Raw genomic sequence first — 6,808 nt, 5'->3', positions numbered from 1 at the left:
TTATTGACTCATTAATACAAATACAATATTTCCTACTGGATTCAGGTTACAATACCAATAGGTCATATGTTTTTAAGGTCAATCATCAACATATGTTAAGGAAATAATGAATCACTAGTTTAGAGTAAGCCCCCCCCTAGGTCACATCTACGTTTCATAGCACCCTGACCTTTTCAACAACAAAAAAACAAAAAAAACAGTCAAGACGGAAATCACACATTCCAAGTCTTAAGTTCATGTATTTAAATTAATTTAATGTTGTTTTTATAGTCAATCTAGCCTACTAGTTGAAATACTACAATGATAAAAAATAAAAATAAAAAGTACGGGTTACATTGCATTTCCCTTGAATGCATTCAGGGGTCCTCATCCACGCCAAACCCCAATCCTGTCCAATCGATCCTGCAAATTCTTGAGAGAGCGTCAACCATCACCATCCATTCAGGCCACATTAAAACATTCACACATGAAAGAGCAGAAAACAGCACAGCTCTCAAAATAAGCACGTCATAATGGACTGATAAAAATGCTATGACTACATCATCAGGAACATGTACTATATGCGACTATGCTCCATGTGTCCAAAAAGGTTACCGTTTCAACTCAAGCAAAAGATCCTAAGAAAATGTTTACAAAGGTTTGCATTGCTTTCTTTCCCAGGTTATTCCCCCAGGCAATGTTGAAGGCTATGTGAAAACCATTGACCTATCGTGAATATGCCACGTCCCATGACCCATGCTATGACATTTGCTTTGCCAGTAGTACAGTACAGTTGTTTAACTGTAGTCCTTATCTATGTATGCACTCACTAACTGTAAGTCGCTCTGGATAAGAGCTTCTGCTAAATGACTCAAATGTAAATCTAGGGCTGCTAGAGATGGGGCCAACCATCCATTCAAACATCACCACCCTCAGTCCTGTCGTCAGAAATCGGAAGCATCCTGTTTTCAAGGGAAAAGCAGAGAAGAGCTGAAGCCTGAAAACCAAATGCTTCCGGTTTCTTCTGCCCCCAGCTCAGGCGTTTCTTTTACGCGTGCTACGTTAGGTTAAAACACCAACTGACATTGAAACAAACGTGTCAAGCTAATGCAAACAGAACATAAAAATAATGTACAGTGCCTTGCAAAAGTATTCAGACCCTTTGGATTTCTTCAGATTTTATTGTGTTAACGTATTAAAATTGATTGAATTGTCATTTTTTTTCAACAATCTACACAAAATACTGTCAAAGTGAGAAAAAAAAAATATATATATTATTTGATTAATACAAATAAAATATAGTCCATACATGTTAGATACACCTTTGGCAGCAATTACAGCTGTGAGTCTGCTTGGGTAAGTCTAAAGCCTTGTTCACACTGCAGGCCTTAATGCTCAAATCAGTTTTGGACTACTGTACTGACTGTCCAAACAGCAAGTTACAAGTGACCAAATCAGATGTGTATGTTCAGACAGCAGTCATTTGCTGACAAAGGCTACACTAGTTGTCATAGTAACAGGTGTGTGTGTGCAGTGGTGTAGGCTGATTGGTGGTGGTGCTTCCTATCGCTCAGAAGTTATGTAGCAAACTAAGGTGACAATGCCTGCCATGGACATTTCCCAGTTGCTTTGAATGTTCAAAATCATAGTGTAGGAACACTTAAAGCCTCAAAAGATAAGATGATCCAACTTCCAAAAGGAGTCTTTTTTAGCTAGCCACAGCAGTCAACTAGCTAGCTAGGTAGCTGTTTAGCTTTCTAGCACATTCACTAATTTGTTTGTAAACAATTATCAAGCTAGTTAGCTACCACATGTTCTTGTCAAACTGTCAATGTCAAACTGTCAACAGAGTAGCTAGCAAGCAACAAGATCTGCTGAATAAGTCTAAAAACCACTTGAGGGCAAATAAATCAGATTGGACCGTTCAGACACAAGTCACATGGCCAGGAATCAGATTTGTATCTGACTTCAAACTACCTACGAAGGTGGTTTGAAATGTGGCTTGAAATAGCCGATTACATGTGCTTTTTCGCCATTTAGACTGCAGGAAAAAGAACAGATTCAAATTGGATATGCAAATAAATTTGATTTGAGTCACTTCAAACTGCCAATGTGAACACGGCTTAAGAGCTTTGCACACCTGGATTGTGCAATATTTGCCTATTATTCTTTTCAAAATTCTTCAAGCGCTGTCAAGATGTTGGGGATCATGGCTAGACAGCCATTTTCAAGTCTTACCATAGTATTTCCACCATGCTTGAAAATAAGGGCAGTTACTCAGGTGTGTTGGATTTGCCCCAAACATAGGGCTTTGAATTTAGGCCATAAAAGTGTATTCCTTTGCCATGTTTTTTTTTTTTGCAGTATTACTTTAGTGCCTTGTTGCATACAAGATGCATGTTTTGGAATAGTTTTATTTAGTATATTTGTGTTCTCACTGTCATTTAGGTCATTACTGTGGAGTCACTACAATGTTGTTGATCCATCCTCAGTTCTCTCCCATCACAGCATTGTACTCCGTAACCGTTTTAAGGTCACCAATGGTCTCATGGTAACATACCTGAGCAGTTTAATTCCTGTCCTGCAGATCAGTTCAGGACGACTATCTTTGAGGTGTCTGGGTGGTTTAATCCACTGCATAATTATTATCTAGACCATGCTTTAAGATATTCAATGTCTGACTTGTTATTGTTACCAATCACTGCCCTTTTTAAGAGGCTTTCGAAAAGCTCCCTGGTCTTTATAGTTGAATCTGTGATTGAAATTCAATACTTGACTGAGGGAACTCACAGATGTACAGTGCATTCGGAAACTATTCAGACCCCTTCCCTTCTTCCACATTTTGTTACGTTAGTCTTATTCTAAAATGTATTACTTTTATTTTTTCCTCTCATCAATCTACACACAATACCCCATAATGACAAAGTGAAAAACTGGTTTTTAGAAATGTTAGCAGATTTATTCAAAATAAAAAACAGAAATACATTATTTACATAAGTGTTCAGACCCTTTGCTATGAGACTCAAAATTGAGCTCAGGTGCATCCTGTTTCCATTGATCATCCTTGAGATGATTCTACAACTTGATTGGAGTCCACCTGTGGTAAATTCAATTGATTGGACATGATTTGGAAAGGCACACACCTGTCTATTTAAGGTCCCACAGTTGACAGTGCATGTCAGATCAAAAACCAAGCCATGAGGTTGAAGGAATTGTCCTTAGAGCTCCGAGACAGGATTGTGGCGAGGCACAAATCTGGGGAAGGGTACCAAAACATTTATGCAGCATTGAAGGTCCCCAAGAGTACTCCCGAGTGGCGCAGTGGTCTAAGGCACTGCATCGCAGTGCTAGCTGTGCCACTAGAGATCCTGGTTCGAATCCAGGCTCTGTCGTAGCCGGCCGTGACCGGGAGACCCATGGGGCGACGCACAATTGACCCAGCGTTGTCCAGGGTAGGGGAGGGAATGCCCGGCAGGGATGTTGGTAGAGCATGGCGTTTGCAACGCCAGGGTTGTGGGTTCGTTTCCCACGGGGGGCCAGTATGAAAAAAATAATGTATGCACTCACTAACTGTAAGTCGCTCTGGATAAGAGCGTCTACTAAATGACTAAAATGTAATGTAAAAGTAACACAGTGGCCTCCATCATCATTCTTAAATGGAAGAAGTTTAGAACCACCAAGACTCTTCCTAGAGCTGGCTGCCAGGCTAAACTGAGCAATCGGGGGAGAAGGGCCTTGGGCAGGGAGGTGACCAAGAACCCGATGGTCACTGACAGAGCTCCAGAGTTCCTCTGTGGAGATGGGAGAACCTTCCAGAAGCACTCCATCAATCAGGCCTTTATGGTAGAGTGGCCAGACGGAAGCCACTCCTCAGTAAAAGGCACCTAAAGGACTCTCAGACCACGAGAAACAAGATTCTCTGGTCTGATGAAACCAAGATTGAACTCTTTGGCCTGAATGCCAAGCATCACGTCTGGAAGAAACCTGGCACCATCCCTACGGTGAAGCATGGTGGTGGCAGCATCATGCTGTGGGGATGTTTTTCAGAGGCAGGGACTGGGAGACTAGTCAGGATCGAGGCAAGATGACTGGATCAAAGTACAGAGAGATCCTTGATGAAAACCTGCTCCAGAGCGCTCAGGACCTCAGACTGGGGCGAAGGTTAACCTTCCAACAGGACAATGACCCTAAGCACACAGCCAAGACAACACAGGAGTGGCTTCGGGACAAGTCTCAATGTCCTTGAGTGGCCCAGCCAAAGCCCGGACTTGAACATCTCTGGAGAAACCTGAAAATAGCTGTGCAGCTACGCTCCCCATCCAACCTGACAGAGCTTGAGAGGATCTGCAGCGATTAATGGAAGAAACTCCCCAAATACAGGTGCGCCGAGCTTGTAGTGTCATACCCAAGAAGACCCGAGGCTGTAATCGCTGCCAAAGGTACTTCAAAGTAAATGTAATATTTCATTATTCTATTTGCAAAAATGTCTAAAAACCTGTTTTTGCTTTGTCATTATGGGGGTATTGTGTGCAGATTGATGAGATTTTTTTTATAGATTTAATCATCAATTCTAGAATAAGGCTGTAACATAGCAAAATGTGGAAAAAGTCAAGGAGTCTGAATACTTGCACTGTATGTATGAGGGACAGAGGAAGGGTTAGTCATTAAAAAAAAATTCAACCCATATTATTTCACGTCAACCCACGTCAAGTCCATGTAACTTATGTGATTTGTTAAGCAACATTTTACTCCTGAACTAATTTAGGGGCTGAATACATTTGCAACTACTATATTTTAGTTATTATTTATTCATAAAAAATTTAAATCCACTTTGACAGAGTATTGTGTATATTGTTGACAAAAATATTACAATTAAATCCATTTCACTTCCACTTTGTAACAATAAAAATGTGATGAAATCCAGGGGGTCTGGATACTTTTGCAAGGCACTGTATAGCCTATATGACATTTGTACAGTCTATACATAGGACATTTAGATTGTTGTGAGTCATATTCATGTATCTCAAGTGTTGCAGCAAAAGCAGATGGGCATCATTCTGAACCAAAGTTAATGACAGAGTGCTGTAAATTTGAATGTACAACTTTGTGATTGCAGTATGTCAAATCAACACCCTTCATTGACAAAGACTGTACAAACTACGCCCTTGTAGTTGTCTCTATGGGTGATTATTGACTTTACGGCTTGTTTGAATACAAATTCACATTTGTAATTTAATAATACCAGAACAACTGGTCTATGTCCTGTTCCAAATGATATATAGTGTATCCATTAATGATCGTTAGTGTAAGTTGGTCTAACAAATCATTATTAGAGTATTTGGTTTGTATGGAAAGCTGTACACGTAGGGCTAAATGAATTGCCTGGCTATGCGAACGTTGTCTGAGTCAGCCAGGCCACTAAATTAATGCCACAACACTCAATAAACTAACATACAGTATGAAGATTTATGGCATTTATCCAAATCAAATACTTCAATAATATGGTTTGCTTAGTTGAATCCTACACTAAAAACAGCGAGCAAATACTTGTGCTGGCTGTTTGTTCCAAGAGCTGAAGTTCAAGTCATTCCGTCTGGCTGCAACTCTTGCTGGCATTTGACAGTTAATTGACTTTTACATGACCTAACATAAGTGCGTCCTATTCAAAAATAAGACGGGCATCTTGAATGCTGCTTGAAATCTCTCTCTCCCTCCCTCCCTCTCTCCCCCCATATAAAATAGAACATAGTTATTGCTGCAAAGTTATTTTTGATGGTCTGCTAGTAAGCTGTGCATTTATTCTTGTGATGTTGTTAGGAAAATAGTTAAATTTTTTCTGTGGGGTCACTCAGTAACTTTCCTCAACAAATACACTATGGTAAGCCATGAGGGACAACACATCAGTCAACTAAAGATGTATGAACTATGCTTTTCCGATGATCTGAAAGGGCTGTATTTTGACTTGAGATCCGTGTGAGTGCAACCTGGACGTTCGTGTAAATCCTTCCTTGATGTCAATGGTAGACTTCTTCGAATTGTTTTTAGTTAAACACGTAGATCTCAAGTCAGAATAATGCCCAAAGTGAGACCTCAACCATACCTGCTTCTTTATATGAAACAAATAAAATATTCTCAAGCAGCATTACCTGATTATGAACTGGTAATGATCACCAACCATTTCTCTCATGCCATGTCCAAAAAGTACAAAAATGCAATTATTCGTTTTAAACTAAATTGATACAGTATCTACACAGAGAATATCCAAAATGGGACCTTATTTGGGGCCTACTCACCATAGTATCTCATGCCCTCTCACTGGCAAAGTAACTTTTCAGAGGCCTTATAAGCCACTTAATATGGTGCCATTCACAATATTACATTACCCATAGCTGGAGGCTTGCAGTATAGAGCACATGTACTAGTGATTACCCCAAAACTACACCACAAACATCAGATTTTTGTTTTCTGACTGCAGCTCCAGAAGCATATCCCAAAGGCAGAAATCAATGCCCATTTTATTAGTTATTTACATTTCACATGCCAATGTCGCATGCGTTTGACAGACAAAACGGACAAGCGACGATTGCTGTGTAATTTTGGGGTCACACTTAAACGGCCGTGACTGCTGATTGGTCCAGCCGAATCACTGCCATTGACCTGTAGTCTTGAAACCTAACCCTATGCAACAGTGACTAAGGTCTGATTTTAATGACTGAGTCTTTTGGCATAGAGAAACTACGTCACTGCCTACATTTATGCATGTACATTTGAGTCATTTTAGCAGACGCTCTTATCCAGAGCGACTTACAGTTAGTGAGTGCATACATTT

Source organism: Coregonus clupeaformis, chromosome 33, assembly GCF_020615455.1.
Source record: "Coregonus clupeaformis isolate EN_2021a chromosome 33, ASM2061545v1, whole genome shotgun sequence".
NCBI lineage: Eukaryota > Metazoa > Chordata > Actinopteri > Salmoniformes > Salmonidae > Coregonus > Coregonus clupeaformis.
Note: the sequence above shows the minus strand (reverse complement) of the source record.